This window comes from Aptenodytes patagonicus, chromosome 6 (assembly GCF_965638725.1).
Source record: "Aptenodytes patagonicus chromosome 6, bAptPat1.pri.cur, whole genome shotgun sequence".
Classification (NCBI taxonomy): Eukaryota; Metazoa; Chordata; class Aves; order Sphenisciformes; family Spheniscidae; genus Aptenodytes; species Aptenodytes patagonicus.
This window is the reverse complement of record NC_134954.1, coordinates 27,911,808-27,930,628: the sequence shown is the minus strand read 5'-3', so window position 1 is coordinate 27,930,628 and position 18,821 is coordinate 27,911,808. Positions and strand designations below refer to the sequence as shown.

The window sequence follows — 18,821 nt, the reverse complement described above, 5'->3', positions numbered from 1 at the left end:
GGTCACTACCTGAAATCATGCGCTGGGCCTGAGTTGTTCTGCTTCCTCACTCTACAGATGAGAAAGTCTCCTTTCTCCTTTCATAACCTGAACCACAGCATGCAGCTCATAGCTGCTAAATTTGGATCCTGACTTCAATTCTGCCAAGACTTTTGGACTGTTTGGAACCGGTGGTTGCTCTGGGACTGTTTCCAGTGTTACTGGAAGTGTATGAAGGACCCGTTTGTTGGTTGTGGTGTTAAGTTTGGTTTGTAAATTACTCTGAGGTATAGAGATTCACTAAGCCTGTTTCTGTTTCTGTGGCTCAGTGGAACAGCGAAATAAAAACAGCTGCTGTTGGAGACAGCTTGAAAAGAAAGAAGAGGCTGTTTCTTTTCCTGTGCCTTTCTTACTGTCCCATGACTAAAGCCCCAAAGGCTTGATCCTTGCAACTGTGACGGAAGCATTTCTGTTAACTGGACCACAATTAATATTACACCTATAATCTTTCCTAACCCTAAACTCTAACAACCACTTACTTTATATTTATTTCTCTTCTATAAACTGTTTTATGCCTTGCCGCTCGAGGAGATGAACCTGTAACAATCTCCTCTATATCAAAGTTCCTATGTGCTTCAAGTCGCCACCTCTTGTCCATGTTACTCAGACCAGGGCAGAGACCTGTCTCTCTTTTGTGGCCTTTGCAATGCCGACATAGTTTGCAATGCTTAGCAAATTGCTGCATGGCTAAGTGAAACTCACTCAGCTGGGTTGCCCAAAGACGTAACTATGTGTTCAGTAGCCCTATCAAACCAGTGTAGTTATCTTTGCCAGATACACTTTTTTTGGTCCATCAGCAGAATGAAGGGTGTCCATCCCGAACAGTTAGCTTGCTGTCAGGCTACCAAACAGTCCCTAACAAACAAGATGTTTGACCAGAAGTGACTATAGCAGTGGATGAGAGGAAGACTTCCATGTTTTCTAGGAGAGGCAAGGATGAGGGGGCACTTGTTTATTGTGGTGGCTATAAACAATATATATTTTTTTACTTTGATCAATGAAGAGTTCAAGAACAGAATGTATTTCTGAATTCCAAAATTGATACTCTAAGAAATTATTGAGAAACCATTTACTGATATGTCAATCAAATAGTCCTGGCTTTTGCAGTTGCTTTAGGTGTATTAAAAACTAGGGATGAGTTTAAAGGATACATTCAAATTTAGTATTACATTATTCTGGTAGCAGTCAAGCTATTCAGTGACAGAGAATGAATGATTCAAGTAGGTGTGGACCATAACTATCCCTGTCTAAGTTTTTGTAGTGAATTTTTGAAGAACGTATTCACCTCTGATAGTCACAGGTAGTTGAGTGTCAGGTCTTGCGTCAGGAGTAACCCATCCCATGTATCCTGAGATCACGTCTTGCTGCAGCATCACCACCTACCTGAATGTGCTTTGCAGGCAAACATACTTCCCCGTAGTTCAAGAAGATCAAAGTAGCAGTCTGTAGGGAAAAAGAGAAAGACAACAACAGTAAAACCAGCAAGTGATGCACATACAGAAATACTAGAGATATGCATTTTGACTCACACATAATTCAGCCTCCAGGAATTTGACTGTATAGAAATTTTACTTGCCAATGTAAAAAAATGGCATTTACCATCAAATGCCATGAATTTGCTGTTGTACAAGAGCAACTGAACTTGAGGACATTAGGTAAAATTGTAAAAGGGACTGAGGTTCCTAGAGCAGTGTGGACCTGGACACGTGGATGTGTGTGGGAAACAGGGACCGCTGCTGCTTCTGGGAGGGTGGGACTGGATGTGTTTGCAAGGCATGGTCTGGCTGTGGATGCCAACAACTAACTGCTGGTCCCTACTGTACAAAGAGAGTGGGCTGATAGGGATTCAAAGGGTATCAGGTGTATCAAAAGAGCAACTCCGTTTAATCAGTTAGATCTAATAAAAGATAAGAATGTTTTTAGTAGCAGAAGCTGCAGCCTGAAAGTTGAGATTGCAGCTGCGTACACCTGCAGGTATTTCAAATGGATTTAGTCTGGGCAGAGTTTGGTCTGGGAGTCTGGAGCAGGAGGTTTATTCTAGCACCGGTTGATCATCTCTCTCTTTTTGCTCATCCTGCAACATGCCAGGCGGGCGCAGCTGCACAAGCCGCGGTAGAGGCAGACTGTGTGGTCTGTTGCTGGTGGCAGCCCCAGTGGGCACTGGCAGCAGAGGGAGCTGCCGGGGGCTGGCAGCCCCGGAAAGTCAGGCTGGCTGCCTCAGCTGTTGCTGAAACAGGAGGGGTGCAAGTGGTGCCTTAGCTGCTGGGAAGAGCCACTTCCCTTCCTCGCCAAACCTGCTGCTCCACATGCCCTGACCCCTCTCTCAGCAGCAGTTTTCCAGGGCTCCAGCGCAGCAGAGCAGGCAGCTGCATCATGGCTGCTTTGCTGCCCCTGGTAATTTGCCGCCCTGGGTAATGGGCTATTTTGTTATGCCTGGTGCTGGCCCTGAGCTGACAGCCTCTGCCTCTATGAGGATTTCTTCCGCACACTCCCTTGCACCGCCACGAGGCAATTGTTTGCGTGGGACTTAGCTGGCTCCCTGCACTCAGCCTTCCCTGTGATAGAAGAGGTGCGGTAGGATGAGACTAGTGGTTCTGCTTGCTGGTGGATCCAGTGCTTCATTAACCACCTAATTCCCCTTTAAAATGGGGAAGTGTATTGTCTGACTGAAAAGTGTTAAGTACTGCAGTAAGTAAGTATATACTTATAGAATACTTAATGATTTCGAAATGAAAAATGCTCAATTTGCCAATGTTGTACAATGTTGTTGCCTACTTTGGAAGAGTTGCTTAATTGCTTAATTAATATTAGGCTGAAATCCCCAGCTATGCAACACAGGGATGTTTTGAAGCAGGAAATAACAGGTATGAATACAACTTGACTGTATGGTTGTTCTGTATAGGGACATACAGTCACAGAAGATGAATTGCCCTTGTCTGATTGTCTAATGTATCCCTACCACCACCAGGGAGAAGTTAACAGTATTGATATGCCTGAATGGCCACACAAAATATGCAAGGATTGTGTCCCACCAGAAGGCAGTCAGGTGCTTTAAGCACAGAGGGCAATGAACTCCTACACTGAGTTATCTAGCAGTGTGTTAGTTTTGCCATCAACTTAAATCCATCTATGACTGAATGCCCCTTTAAATTATGTATAGCTCAATGGAAAATTTTGGGGATCAATGCAGAAATTACTGCCTTGGCTGTAGGGTTTTTATGCTGTAGAAGGGCAGAAGGTCATATAACCTTTTCTTCCTTTTTATGTGTTGAAGTTGTTTCAAGTATAAGCCCTATTAATGACTCATCTGGAAGGTTTTGCACACTGAATGTAGGGATGCACCTTTCATGTATATTTCATGAACCAGGTGGAGCTCTTTTAAGACAATATTTTTTCAAGCCCTCATAGTTAACATGGCTCCTTTAATATTTCTTCTTTAAATACAATCTGAATGTACATGCAAACACCGATTTTGCTGCATATTATCAGTTTCTTTCTAAAATGCTTTAATTACTTTGAAAGTCTTGGGCAAACTGAAAACAAACCTCTGCCTCCCACCGCTATCTGTCTCCCATTACATCCCTGCTCATGTATTAGGCATCGATTTTTTTTCCCCCTCTTCCTTGGTTTTAAGTGGAGTGGAATGTCATCTCTAAACTATTTCACTGTGCATCATAATGAGGCAAAAACAGCTCTGTAGGTATAGGGCACAGTCCAAAATCCAGCAGCAGGCCTTACTCATCAGCTGCCGTTCTTGCTCACGTGGGTGCCAATCCCTTAAGGAGTGCCACGCGCGGGTGGGCCCCGCTGAAGGCACTGGGGCTCTACACAGGCTCAGGCCTGCATTTGCATCGGGAGATATTTCTGTCTGAGTCAGGGGAATAGTAACACCCACAGACTCAGCCCTAGGCTATGGCAGATTTAGCTCTCAGCAGATGTAGCTATGAATTCATTTAGCCTCATCAGTGGCTTAAGCTAATACACAGACTTTAAGCTGGTGTAAGTGAGGCACTCTCACGTGTCCTGTTGAGCCATCCCTGCTACAGGGGGACTAACTTCCAGCAGAAGGATGCACAGGCAGCTGGGCATGGTAACACCTTAACCTAAAGCCATCAGGGCCCTGAGCTGCCTGACTATACATATATTTATGTTTTCATTGTTACTGGTTGGGATAACCCTCCTTGGAACCATTAACAGTCCTGACCCTTTCTTTTAGATGGTGGCAAGAGACAGTTAAGCACGTGTCCCTGTCCAAAGCAAAGGTACATGACATTTCACAAAGGAATTTGAACTATTTAGGTGCAAGGCCAAGGTATTATTTGATTAAGGCACAGGGGTGGAGAAACCAGGAGGAGCATGAGAACAGACCAACCAGAAAGTGAGACACAGACCAAAGAGGTTCACAGAAGAAGCCAGAGAAAAATAGACAATACATTTGGGGCTGGCTGAAAGAATGTCAAATTGTTTGACCCCACGTTTCCAGAAAACAAACATTTTGTACTTATTTTGTAAATAAGATTGAATTCTATCACCAGTCCTAACAGAATCAAACTACAACCACTCCAATTTTGAGATAGTCTTTCAGGTGAGAAAGGTAACAGAATGGTTTTATTGCCATGATTTAGTGATGGTACCTTATTTATAGCAAGCAAAGCCAAGAGAGAATTATGCAGTTCATTACACGTTTGTGACAATAAAACCTTTATGTCTTGCACATATGTTACAGAGAACCTGTTTTAGAAACACTTCAGAGACTAAAAATAAATACATTGGATTAGTTTAATATAGCCCGAAGCCATGTGCTTTGGAGACACCATGAGACCAAGCGAACAGGGCTTGGAGAGAGAAACCAATACATTTAAAACAGCTAAAAATTACTCAAATGGTCTTGCTAGGTACAAAAATGTTTCCAGAATTAAGTCTGGCATACCTTCTATGGGTAGAGGTAAGCATACACGTGTAAACATAGACACAAAATGAGTGTATCCTATAAATGGTTACTTACACATAACAGAAAAGGTTACATGCCTTCACACAATTCCCTCTGCATGAAACATGGAGTATTTATAGCAGCTACTCTGTGTTAATTAACCAATATATATCAATATATACTGAATGAATAACACTAAATAACTGCAAATTTTTCTGCTGCCAGGATGATTTATCTTTTTGACTGTTTACTGATTCTTTACGAGTCAAAAATAATGATTAAAAATATGTGCTTTCTTGTATACCACTAACAATTTTCATCTCTGCTCATGGATGTACTTGTTCAATCCATGTATCTCAGAGTGGTCCAGCCCTATCCCATTGCATTCCATGCTTCATCCCCTGGGTCTTGTGTAGTAGACGTACTAGATAGCCCATAGCTACAGCTAAGATGTTAAAGAATTCTCCCTCTTGAGCTATTCTACATATGTGTATATGTACACACATATATGCATATATAAACACACACACACAGTCTCCAGCTATGTAGGGGGAGTTAACCTAATTTTTAAAGCATGCAGAAGAGCAGAAGTGGAAATCTACAAGCCCTTCTGGTTTTCATTATAAGCTCTTAAAACTAATTAAACAAAAACCTGACCTTATTTTTATTCCTTTCCTTAAATTAGTGCACATGCAATGGTGAAAGTACATCCCTGCTTGAAGGTTTTGGGAGAATCTCGAGAAGTAAAAGGTATAAAACTCGTCCTGTTCCTCTGACATCACTGACATCTCTCTATACTAATAAGAACTCCTGCCTCTAGAGGAAGCCCCCTTTCCTTTTCCCTGCTGATTATGGAATGTTGTTGCCCCTGATGCCATCCCATTCCTTATTTCTGCTTAGAAGATACTAGTGAAATTGTTGCTAAGTAGCTGTGGTCTAAAACTCATGAGGTTTTCCAGGCTTATCCCTAGAAGGTAAGTGAATAATTAAAAAACAAATCACTGCATCTCCTATGCTGGGGGGAGTACACGACTATCAACTCAGGGCTAGGTGCAAATCACAGGACATAGCCTCAAAGCATGAGATACCAATGTGCTATGCAAGTTCACAAGAAGGGCCTCAGCAGCCTGCCTGGTGATCTCTCCTGTTTTACAGGATTGCACATGGGAGTTGTGAGTCCTTGTTCCTTTTTGTTTGTTATCTTCTGTTTGGACCATGTGAAGCCTTCTAGCCATGGAAAGAATATGCAACATAAAGCTTACACTTAAAAAATTAAAGGACTGAGAGTTTAGTCTCAGTGAAATGGTTTAGTCAAGAACACAGTACGAGAAATAATGTCCTGGGTATAATGCCTTGCTGAAAGCAGAGAGGTTTAGTAATGCCAGGATGCTTAGAAGAGGAGGTTAGCAGATGTCTTGGTTGAAGCTTTTCAAGACAGACTCGTTAGTAAGCAGACAGGCCCAGTGTCCCTGGGGCAGATAACACCTGTGCTGCTTTTGGGGAAAAATATAATGAGATCCACTTCTATTTCTAGATTTGCTGGTTGTGTATGAGACACTTATTATGGAAGAAATGAGCATGGGTGGTTATTTGAACTGCAGAGAGGTAAGAACTCAAAGGGATTTTTATTTGAAAGCTTCCATACAGAATCAGGGAAAGAAGAGGGCTGATTTTGTTGATTAAGGAATAGTAGAGCTCTCAGTTTTTCCTCCCTCAGTGGTTATTGGGTGGAGGGTCCAAGGAGTGCCTGTTTGGTGAATCTGCTTGCGAATTTGTAGCTGCAAGGGAGCCAGAAGTCAGTAAGACATCAGAATCCTGTTAGACTGGTTTCTACTGGTTTGAAATGCCAGGCAGGTTTGGAGTGCTGCTGTGCCAGGCTATCCTTGTCAACTGCATCAAGCTAATTTCAGCTAATTTCAAACCCGACATAAGCTGTTACTATTCTTATAGCCTGTTACACTGATTGCACGTGTCTTTAGTAACTCAGGAAAAATACTTGATAGACAACTCTGGAAACTGTGCAGCAAACAGAATCAGTCATGCAAATTTCCCCTCCAGAAGGGCTCTTTTTAGCCCCAGGGGAGGACCCTGGCAGGAAGGGAAGATTGCTGGACAGCTTGCTCCCAATGCAGAGCAGTCTCTTCTGTCCTAGGGCTGAGGCACTAGCTCAGGGCTTAGGCAATCACATCCAGAAGCCCCCCCACACTTGCCTCCAGTTTGCCAGCTACACCACTAGACAGCGTTGCACTGTAGAAAAACAGGCACACTTGCAGTACTCTCTGGCTGCATGTGCATCCACAGTAAGTCTCCATTTTTTTGTCAAACAAGTGACATGGTCTCCTCAACTATAACTTTGTAGCTCACTTTACCCACATGCTGTGAAAATTGGTAAACCTTTTCCTTTCAGACCTTTCATTCTACCCCTCCTGTAACCCTCCTCTGTTAGCCTCCTCTTCATTCCCAGTTTTTAAGCACAGAAAGAGCAAGGCTGGGATGCGGGTAGTGAATCTCACAGCTGTGGCACTAAATCGGATCCTGTGAGAGCAGATTTCATTTCTCAGCTTTGCTGTGGTTCCCTGGGCAATCTTGAGCACATCAGGGATTTTCCCCATCTCTAGTCTGGGAGTGGTATACTATAGTTTATGAATACTCCTATATTTCTCCCATAGTCTTTTTTCTTCCGAGTTACTTGAGCAGGAACTCATTGTATGTACAAGAGCATGACATGAGTTAGCCTGACGGGTTCAAAAGAGCTCTGGACAATATTGTAATTAAAGAAAAAATGAACCAGTTTGGCTATTCTCTCTTTTTTGGTTCTTTTTCATTTGATATTTCCTACATTTCTGTCCCCAAGTGAAAAGCAGGCATTTTGTCTAGCTTTCTAGTTCCTCAGTGTCCCTGTTGCTCTTCCTAAGTTTTATTTGAGCTGGCTGCAATTTCTCCTAAGAAGGGGTCACTTTTTCAGGAATTGCTCCCTTTTGGACCAGCGAAGTCCAAGTCTTGAGGATAGAGTAACCTGCTAGACCTGTTTTTTTCATAGACATCTGTTTCAAAGATTATTTTGGCTAGGAAAGAGAAGGGAGGGAGAAGACAAGGTTTCTAGATTGTTTTAGGTTTTACAGAGTCTTGTCAGTTTTTCTAATTTGAGATCTAATGGGGCTGCTTCCATGGCGTGCTGCTTGGAAACATGAAATATTGCCTCCAGGCACTATTGTGGGAAAAATAATAATTCTATAGAAATCATAGAATAAGCTACTTTCAAAAGGAGAATTTGTGTGAAAACCCCAGGCATTGGCCACATACTCAGGGAGAGATAATGGTAATTATATAGTTAAAGCATTTTACATTGTCTTGCAAATGTCCTCTCCAAATTATGGCAGTGTGGGACAATGAGTTCTTTGTCTCTGGGCTCTTCTTTTCTGGCAATTACTGTGGTGTTTCACACATACTCCTGTATTTATAGTTGGTCTTAAAGTGGGTTGGATTTATCAGTCCCAATTTCTCCCAATTTCTGGAGAAAATCAGACCTGAATAAAATTTCTGTCCATCGCTTAAAATGAATGTCAGCCAATTAGTCCTTTTTGCAGGTTCAGTGAAACGTTTTACATTTTTTTTGTTATTTTAGTGCAATTTCCTACTTTCAGCTGAATGTGGAAGTGGCAGCTCCACTATAACGGTTGAATCTGTCGATAGTTTAATATCTCAAGAGCTAGCTTGTTCTTATGAAATTTGAGTTGCTGCTTACTTTGGTGCATTTAAAAATATACATAATTGCTGGGACAGTTCACAGCTACACTGGATACGCTGCAGTTGGTCTCCTTAGAGTGAAAGGAAAGATCAGCTAAGGGGAAGGATCAGCCTGGCGTTAGGAGGAAAACAGGCTGTTTTTCATATTTCCTGTCTTTATTTTATTTATATATTTTTTTAAAGCAAGATCACACATAAACATTTGCCAGGAAAAATCACAACTTGTCCTGCCCCTGGAAAAAGACACACTGGTTGGTTGGTTGGTTTTGGGGATGTTTGCTGTTTAGCTGGTCACATTAATGCCCGTTCTGTGCAGGCTGCGTCTCCTCTCTGACTAGGCTTCCTCCCTGCGGTGGTTTTTATGCCTGTCAAACTGTGCCAATGGTGTCTCTCCTCTCTGTCAGCCAGTATTTCAACAGTGTCACGGCTGTGCTCTGTCTGGGTTGCACAGTACTCCTTCAGTGTGACTCCCCTTGTAAAGCAAAGTTGGTTCTTTCTTGGGCACTGGATTTGTGCCTTTGTTTGTGGCGTGAGGTTTCTTCCTCAGACTGTTCCTCTTCCAGCATCCCCCCAGAATAGGATTTTACTCACCTGGCAGGCTGCGGCTGAACCAGTCTCTCATTTGCCATCGGAATGAGATATGTCCAACAAGTCTGGACTAAACTCCCCCAAGTTGTTCGAGATTTGCAATTCAGTTGTGAATCCCGAGGCAGGTATGTCCTACAGAAGATTCCTGTCCTTCGGTCCTTGTTCCTTCTGTCAGTTCTGCTTGAGAGTGAAGTTTCCCTCAGACTTTGTTTGCTCAGTTTCCAGAGTCACAGCAAACATAATTTAAAGGAACAGCTTTCCCTTTACCCAGATAAGTTAGTACAAACATGCCCTGAATGTCCTTTGCACTGTTTGTGCCAAAGGCTTAATGACAGGGCATTGTTAAACCTCCCGTATAAATCTTTAACAACTGGTGAAACTTTGGTCCAAATCTGCAAACTCAAATAAGTGGAAACAGTAAAAGGTATTTGCTTACACTTTTAAGGCCCACTGGCTGAGAAACTGCTCTTGCTTTACATTATTTACAGCCATTTGAGATGAAAAGACCTAAATGTTTATGACTATTTTTAGGTTGTCTTTTTTTAATTTCATGTGTGTTCACATACCTGGGTACTGGGGTGGATATAGCAGAGGCAGCCTGGTTTTATTTTAAGGATTTTGTATCTGTTCATCCAAACGCCTGTTACAATTTTCATCCATGAAGTACTTCGATTTCTTATTCAGGTTGTGCTTACATTTGCTGTTCTTTCCACTAGGCTTGCTTGCTATTATTTGAATGTCCCTTTTCTGCAGGCAGCGTAGGGCCCAATGCTTCAAAGGAAGACAAATAAGCCTGTAATTCCTGTAGATACCTATGCACTGCTATACTTAAGAGAGAGGTTTTCCCTCATCCTTGGATAACTCACTTGGTATTTTTAAGCCTGTAGTTTGAATGACTCTTACAAAAAGCCTCATATCACCTGCTGAAGTTTATGCTAGTCTTTGCCTTGATTTTTTTCTTTTTGAAGTTCACTGAACTTGCCAAGTGCCTTGTTCATCTCAAAATATTTTAGTTGGCCACAACATCACCCTATTCCTTTTAAAATGCAGCTGTATGCCCAGCCTACTCTGTGGAAGGCCAAATGTTCATTGAGTAAAGCTTTGGTTAATATGAGGTCGGTCATCATAGCTTCATGGTCACCAGTGTCAGTGTCCCTTTACATCAGCTGAGGGCCTGGCCTAGGCATAGAGGGCTGTCAGCAATTAATCCTGTAATGATTAATCAAGGTCACCATCAGACCTGTGTACTCCTGGTCTGTGAGCTAGCAGGACACGGGAATGAGGGATGCACTGGAATTTGGGCTCCTCTCTGTCTCAAGAGTCACTCCATGGTGAATCTAGCTAGCCTTGTGCTTCAGACTTGCTTATCTGAGTGTCCCAGCACTGGCAGAGTACATGATGCAAGGGACCCCAGTTTTCTTGCATTTTCCAGTCATTAAATTGCTCCAGTGACTCCTTCCCAGTGTTGCTATTTTGAGGGCTAAATAAATCCTGCTTCTACAATCCCCTTTCTGTATGTAAATCTCGCCACCTCTCCCTTTGCTTCCCATAGATTGTGACATTCATTTTGTTACAAAAATAAAGTGTATTTATTTTTTTCTGTTCCAAATGGGCAAAGTAAATGGAAAAATGGTGTAATGTGTATCATAGGCAGGCTGTTTATTGGACGTTGTCTCTCACAGAGTAAGGAAGCTTCCCTGTGACAAACCCACAACTCACCGTGGAGTGTCAGAAGGATTACAGGTCTGCTATGGGGTGATGCTGTTGCCCTTTGGATTGAGGGAGTATTTTTTGGATTTTGCCCAATTCCTTCCATGAGGAGAGGAAATAAATCGTAAAAGGCTATTATTTAGAATCATAGAATAGTTTGGGTTGGAAGGGGCCTTTAAAGGTCATCTAGTCCAAGCCCCCTGCAATGAGCAGGGACATGATCAACTAGATCAGGTTGCTCAGAGCCCCGTCCAACCTGACCTTGAATGTTTCCAGGGATGGGGCATCTACAACCTCTCTGGGCAACCTGTTCCAGTGCTTCACCACCCTCAGCGTAAAAAATTTCTTCCTTCTATCTAGTCTGAATCTACCCTCTTTTAGTTTAAAGCCATTCTCCCTTGTCCTGTCGCAACAGGCCCTGCTAAAAAGTTTGTCCCCATCTTTCTTATAAGCCCCCTTTAAGTATTGAAAGGCTGCAATAAGGTCTCCCCAAAGCCTTCTCCTCTCCAGGCTGAATAACTCCAACACTCTCAGCCTTTCTTCATAGCAGAGGTGTTCCATCCCTCTGATCATTTTCGTGGCCCTCTTCTGGACCCGCTCCAACAGGTCCGTGTCTTTCTTATGCTGAGGGCTCCAGAGCTGGACGCAGTACTCCAGGTGGGGTCTCCCCAGAGCAGAGTAGAGGGGCAGAATGACCTCCCTCAACCTGCTGGCCACGCTTCTTTTGATGCAGCCCAGGGTACGATTGGCCTTCTGGGCTGCGAGCGCACATTGCTGGCTCATGTCCAGCTTTTCATCCAGCAGTACCCCCAAGCCCTTCTCGGCAGGGCTGCTCTCAATCCCTTCATCCCCCAGCCTGTATTGATACCGGGGGTTGCCCCGACCCAGGTGCAGGACCCTGCACTTGGCCTTGTTGAACCTCATGAGGTTCACGCAGGCCCACTTCTCGAGCTTGTCCAGGTCCCTCTGGATGGCATCCCGTCCCTCTGGCGTGTCGACCGCACCACTCAGCTTGGTGTCATCTGCAAACTTGCTGAGGGTGCACTCGATCCCACTGTATATGTCATTGATGAAGATACTAAACAGTACTGGTCCCAATACGGACCCCCGCGGGACGCCACTCGTCACCAATCTCCATCTGGACATTGAGCCGTTGACCACTACCCTCTGGATGCAATCATCTAACCAATTCCTCACCCACCGGGCAGTCCACCCATCAAATCCATACCTTTCCAGTTTAGAGAGAAGGATGTTGTGGGGGACTGTGTCAAAGGCCATACAGAGGTCCAGATAGACGACATCCATAGCCCTTCCCGTGTCCACTGATGTAGTCACTCCATCTAGGTATCACATTATTTACTGAAAAAGAAACACTGGCAGCATGATTCTTTGCTTAGTCCTCTTGATGGAAATCAAAAGTAACTTAACTGGAGTCAATGGAGCGTGAAGTGGTACGAACCCAAAGAGTACCTGCTCCTCATACCTGTTCCTCTTACAGCTGATAAGGATAGTGAGGTGCTGGTTTCAAATGTGCACAAAGGCTCATTTCCTTAACTAGAATTGGAATTAAAAGAAAATGGCAGATGTTTCCTTGTCCAGTGAGCCCTGTTTCCCAAAGAGCTCTGCCATTAGCATTTGCATGTTACATTCATTATTATTATTACTTTGGCTTTTTCTTGGGATTTTTTTCCCTCCTGACAGAGCAAACTTTCAGTCAGACCCCAGGTCTATAGGATTTATGTTCTGCACAAACGATACCATATTCCTGAATGTCTGGAGAGCAGCCCATAGTGTTTTAACTGAAAATTTGCAAAACCACGTAATTGCTCTCTCGCATGGTCTGACTCCATAGAAGACCTCTTGATTTTAACTATAGCTGCCTGACGACAGCTGCTACACTGTATAGCATAGCAAAAATACTGAATTACCTGAGCTCGGCTTGCTTTTCTAATAGTTTAAGGAGTCAATGGATTCAGGTTTGAACATTTTGCAAGGGAAATACACACTGATAGTTTTTAATGGACTAGGTATCACTCATTAAAGGTAACCTTTCTTGTTTTCCTACTGATTTCTTTTCACATATGCTAACAAGCATTAGCTTCTGAATACTTTTTCTTGGCCTTCATTTGCAGCTATTGCTATATCTTTCCTAAGAGATGGCACCTGAAATGGAACATGGTCCTCCAAATGCAAATGCTCCATTGTTCAGTATTCTGTCGTTATATTATCTTCTGCATTATTTTTATATCCTCTTATTAATGCACCCACACACCCCATTTGCATTTTTTAACCTTTTTAAAAATGTTTTCATTACAACAATCAGATATAAGGGCAATGAAGTAAGCGTGGAACAATAGAAGTGAAGAGCTTGATTCTCCTCAGATCTATACCCATTTTAAACTTCACTGGTGACACTGATTTTGATTTACACCAAAAGGAAAGAGGGAGGGTCAAACCTAGCACATCTACACTGAGACATCCATTTTTTTATAGTTAGCAAGGAATGGTTTTGTAAAATAGTTGCAGCACACAACATGTTGTTTAGAAAAAGCACTTTTTCTTTTATCAGGAAGGAGGCTTTTTTGCAGATAGAGGACTGCGATATGGGCTAGTGTCTGAAGAGTAGTGCTGGAGGCCTGGATGCTGGCAGTGCTTGGCAGTGGCCGTGCAGGGGAAGCACCGCAGGGTGCCCATGTGTTGACTGTGTGGTTGTCCTGCACAGGCACTGAGGTTCACCCGGGTTAACCTCACAACAGTACTAGGCAGTGCGTTCTTCATTTTGGGAGTAGTTTTAGCCATTCTAGACTGTTACCCTCGGCACAGCCATGTCTGATACCTGCCCTGGGGAGTGGGCTGAAGGCAGGGCACCCTAGCTGGCTGCAGAGGAAGGTGGGGCCTTGCTTGGGAAGGAAGAGATGATAAGGGGAGATGGGAGGTGGCCCAAGGCACAGCCACTCTGCTATGTATGTGCTGCCAATGTAGAGTGGGGAACCATTGCCACCACAGCAAGCCACATTTGGGACTTCCCACTCTAAGCAGAGATGGACAACCAGTTTTAAGCTGCAGCTGGGCACGGTGATTTCTATTGTCAGCATTTATGGGTTGTCTGGCTGCAGAAGTGAAGTGTGTGACTCAGAACACCACCTGAGTAATACTGCTGTTAGCTAGGGAGCAGAAAAAAGGTGAAGAAATCCACAAAGCAATCGTTCATGTCTGGCTTTCTGGCAGACTGCGCTTTAGCAGCCCTTCAGTGTCTCCCTTACTTAATTGCTTGTGTTTTACTTGACTCTGGATTTTCTCCAGGAGTCACTGTTAAAAGTTATTATCTGGTGGATATCAATGCCATTGTCTCTGGAGGGACTTTTGCTCACATTGACTATTGTTTGATTCCAGGCAAAGCAGAGAGGTACAAATGCCCTCAGGCTTCTCTTGTGTGTCTCAGTTAAGGCAGTACTTTACTTGCCCAGTTAGGCAAGGTTCGTAAACATGGGGTGTGGTTTTACAATACAGGTAATTTGATCTAATGGCTAGCTGCCAGTCAGAGAGGTGAGTCTGCTCCTCCTGTCAACAGCTTCATGCTCCTACTCTCTCTCCTACTGCAGATCCTGCTGCTTGTCTGACTTTTGCTGACGCAGTCCAGGACAGTGACCTAGCAGAAAACTGTTCACTTCTTTTTTTTTTCTGGATTAGTTTTGTGCCAGACTGACATCCTCTGATGGGTTGCCAAAGTAAGATGAGCATCAGTGCTGGCACAAGAAGGGATACAGGGTTGCTCAAGAGAGAGGAAAGATAGTAATACAGAAGCATTACATTAATTAGGTTGGCTGGTTGATTGGTTGAAAATCCACACCTTTGCAACTCCCTATTTGGCTTGCACAGATCAACCACAACTGCCATCAAATGAGGAGACTTTTCTTCCTACTTTTTGATTAATAGCAAGATTTGTTTGCAGGATTGTTATTTTCATTTTTTCAGATCACTTCAAAGACAAGAAGCATTAATGGCAGCAATGGAAACACAGTAGAGAAGAGGGGAAAGCAAGAGAAACAGCAAGGAATGGGATAGGAAGGGTAATCTCTGACAGCAGCAGCACAACATTAGATCAGTAGCACAAGGTAGTCATGAAATCATTTGCTTAGGTACTCCCAGCAGCTGCAGGTGCTGCGTCTAAGCCAGCCAGGGCACAGCTGGGAGAAGGGGTGATGCTGTCCTCTTCTTCCTCAGCTGGGACGCTAGGCTCATACTCTTCCCTCTGTTCCTCTGCCTGACTCTCCCCATTAGCTCATTGACTGCAGCTGCTGGGATAGTTTGGCCCTGGTGACACCTCCACAAATGCTGCTGGGAGCTGCATCTGCATGCACCAGCATGTCATTCTTGTACCACTGCCTGGGGACTCCTGTGTTAACCCATTTCTACATCCAGAAATGGCACGCTGATGGATTGGAGGTGCATGGAGCCAGCAGAGGAATACGTCAGATTATCACAGCACTGTCACCTGCTGGTTATAACCATTTTCTGGGTTCTTTTGGCAAGCTTTCCCAGGGTTCAGGAGCACTCTGAGAGGAAGCACTGGGAGTCTGCGTGCTGGGACCAGGGGAACTTTCCCCTCCTCAGCACAAGGGGACAAGAGGACCGAGAAGTAAGACAGCATGCTGAACTGTATAACCATTAGAAACAACAGCTGTTCCATAGTGCTGTCAATCCATGCAGGTAGAAATATGCTGTTTAATTACTATGATAATTTAAAAGTCTTTCCCTAGTGCTTGTCCAGCTCACGTGGAACCTCCCCTTATATGCAAAACAGGTTTGCTATTTAAATGTCAGCTTGTGTATACATGCCAGCTGCTAGCTTTTCTTGGGGATCCGAGACAGCTCACATTGCTGCCAATATAAATAATTTTGCAGGTTGGGGGCTAGTTGGTAAGAGTGTGGTGAGCCTCCCTCTTATCTAATCCAATAGGAGTGCTTTTTGGTTGGTTGGGGTTTTTTTTTCCCCTTTGACGTGACTTCCAGGAGACACAAAGTGAAAGAGGTATTTATTTTTTTTTTTTTCCTTTCTTTTTTAAAAAGAGAACTTTTTCATAACAGTGGATAATGCTAGGAACTAAAAAGGTAAATACAACATTTTATAGGTTCACAGAGGAGTGCAGTTTGTGTATTCTTCCATCAAACATATGCTAAGAAAAATACTGCTGCTTCATGTGATTCCTCTATAATGCTAAGAAAACCTGCACTTTAAGGCACAGGAACTACTGCCAGGCTGAGCCACAACATTTTAAAAGCAGAACTTGATTGATTGTTTAGGAAAGCATGTACTGGGGAGGCTGAAAATCCCCATATAAGTGTGGTATGAAGTTTCTACCACAAAAAAAACTTTCTGTTTCTAGTGTGGTTAAAAAGTTTAATCCAATTGGCTGCTGGATTAAAGTAATTCCAGTTTTGTGCCTTTTCAATTTTGAATTCTGAATGTTTTAGTTTATTGTTTGACAGGTCTCGCTGATAACTCTCCTTTCTGACTTTACATTGAGGGTGATTTATTGGACTAAATAAATGTGTGCTGTCTGGCATGTTAAGAAATCCCATAGCCTAGATTTAGTGTAGGATCTGGTCTAGGGGCATAAGAAGGCTGGAGATGGAGTGCTCTGATGCTGGGCTTTGGCAGAAATAGGCACAGTCACCCTGTTTAGCTAGGAGGAAAGGCTTGCACACAGGAGTACGCTGTGTAGCAAGTATTCTAGAAGCAAACTGGGTCTCCTATTTCTTAGCCCTATACAACTGGAATGTGGCTACTCCTGGCTGCTGCCCCCCTCCCTCCCCCCCGCAATATCCCAATGGAAATGTCTTCTTTTCTTTAAGTGAAACAAGAAATGTATTTCAGCATAGCATTAGTTGACTTTTATAAATTTGGAAAACACTCTAAGTCCAGGTCTGATGTTGAGTAGAGAACAACCAGACCTGGATTCTTGTGCTTGCCTTGAAAAGCAGAATTTTAGTTGGGTTTTGCACGTGACTCTCTTGGGGTTTTTTATGTTTTCCCCCCAAAACCTCCCTGAATGAGTGAGTTTGGGATCTATCTGAATTCCTTCAAGAACAAGCTGCCTCCTGCACAGAGTGCAGAGCACTCTGATGGGGACCAAGGGATAGAGTTCAGTATATTACCTCATTTCTGCTGGTTTGTTTTTAAAGACATACTATCATTTCAGCTTGGATCTGAACATGTTAAGGACAGGTTTTTACAGAAGCTGAGGCCAGTGGAAATGTTATCCTTTTTAGTTGCTTTTCTTGGAGAGGGTTAAAGCAAATAAACATGCAAGGGCTCATCCTGCTCTGTAGACAAGTCCATGTGAGCTGCCTTGAAGGATAGAAGTGGAAGGAACAAGTACCCTCTCCTAGTGTCTACCAGCACTTATCCCTTACTGCAACTTGGGTTCCTTCCAGGCATCAGATCCATCATAGAGTCATTTGTTGACAACTGTTATTTCTTTTGACTTTTCTGGTGTGCTGGAAACAGTTTCTGCTTTGGAAATCATTACAGCTGTATAACTTGCAAACTATGAGTAATGATTTCCTCCAATTTAACTCCCCCCTTCTCTTAGGTGTTTTCACTGTGCCTGTCTTTCTCCCTGTCCGCCCAGTTCTGTCTGGAGGTGAGGTACTGGATCTCAGTGCAGCAGCTTCCCTGGTGCCTTGGAGAGGAATTGCAGGTAAACGTCAGTCTCCCTGAACAGGATGCTTCTCAAGGATAAGCCTGGGAAATAAATTCAAAACACCAGTAAATACCAAAACGCAGAAGGGAATACTGGCTTAATGGCTACGTGATAAACTTCCCTTCTCCTCACTACCATCTCCCTCATCTGGAAAGAGGTTACCAGCTACCTCTTTTTCTCCTAGGAAAAAATTATCATCTCAACTCTGCTTCCCTTTTCTCACCCTTTTGCCTCACAAAACTACAGCTAACTTTTCTCTCCAAGGTGACTGAATTGATAGGTGTGAGCAATTGTTGTCAGTTTGTGTACCCCTCTCCAGTTCGTATTTCAGGCCTTTGTGTTCCCAGAAGTTTGTCTTTTTTCCAGTTATAGCTGTTGGTCTTTCAAAAGATGTTGTCATGGTCTACAAACTTTGTCTTGCCAATGTTCTTAGATCATGCTGGCTGCAACACTGCCACCTTCTTCTTCCTTGCAGGCCAGCCAGTGCTGTTTCAGTAGGGTTTAGGAACAAAGTAGCATCGTGGATGCGTGCATCCCTTGGCAATTTAATCTCAGAGGGACTGGCGTGTATGATTTGAATTCCTGCAGTGCTAGGAAAAGAGCTTTTGAAAACTCTTCATGTGGCTGTCCTGTTGATGATTTGCTGACCTGTCAATGATTTGCTAATTTTGCTTCACTTTTATTCAGGAGGGTGTAGCTAGTGTTTTTGCCTTTGAAAATGGGTAGAGGTCAAGAGAAAAATCAATTCCTTTCAATTGGCTGGAGAAATAACTAAAGCAGCACTATTTTTTTAATATATATATTAAGAACTTTAAGCTTATTTAAAGATTCTGCATTTTTGATTCTGTGTGAAACTCAAACTGTTGTGACTCAATCCCTGCTTGAGGATCCATGAGGGAGAGGGTAGAAGAAGCTGAATACTGACTTAAGTGTGTTTAAAAAAGGATGGAAGAGTTTCTCTGCAGATGGATACATAGTGTGTATGTGTATATATATGCACACAGACATAATACCCACACTGTGTGTAGGGAGTATATATACAAATGTGTGTATATGTGTATACACACACACTCACACATATCCCTGTTTAGTCTCTGAAT

The 18,821-nt window shown here is 43.2% G+C and overlaps 2 protein-coding genes across 6 annotated transcripts in view; one reads left to right on the top strand and one right to left on the bottom strand.

Moving 5' to 3' along the window:
* The window catches only part of NGEF (neuronal guanine nucleotide exchange factor), a 54,205-nt gene extending 44,701 nt beyond the window's left edge, over positions 1–9,504 (bottom strand). The window contains exons 1-2 of the mRNA XM_076341694.1: positions 9,308–9,504; positions 1,423–1,482 (exon numbers count right to left, since the gene is read on the bottom strand). The gene's annotated coding sequence lies outside the window, so the exon portion shown is untranslated. The remainder of the gene's footprint in view (positions 1–1,422; positions 1,483–9,307) is intronic.
* Positions 1–18,821, top strand: part of NEU2 (neuraminidase 2) — a 39,418-nt gene that overhangs the window by 15,141 nt on the left and 5,456 nt on the right. Inside the window, exons 1-2 of one of the 5 annotated variants that reach the window (XM_076341699.1) lie at positions 15,893–16,046; positions 17,611–17,718. The exons of 3 other annotated variants lie outside the window; for them this stretch is intronic. The gene's annotated coding sequence lies outside the window, so the exon portion shown is untranslated. Of the gene's footprint in view, positions 1–9,383; positions 9,430–15,892; positions 16,047–17,610; positions 17,719–18,821 lie in introns of those variants that run through there. One more of the 5 variants, XM_076341701.1, reaches the window with a different exon arrangement.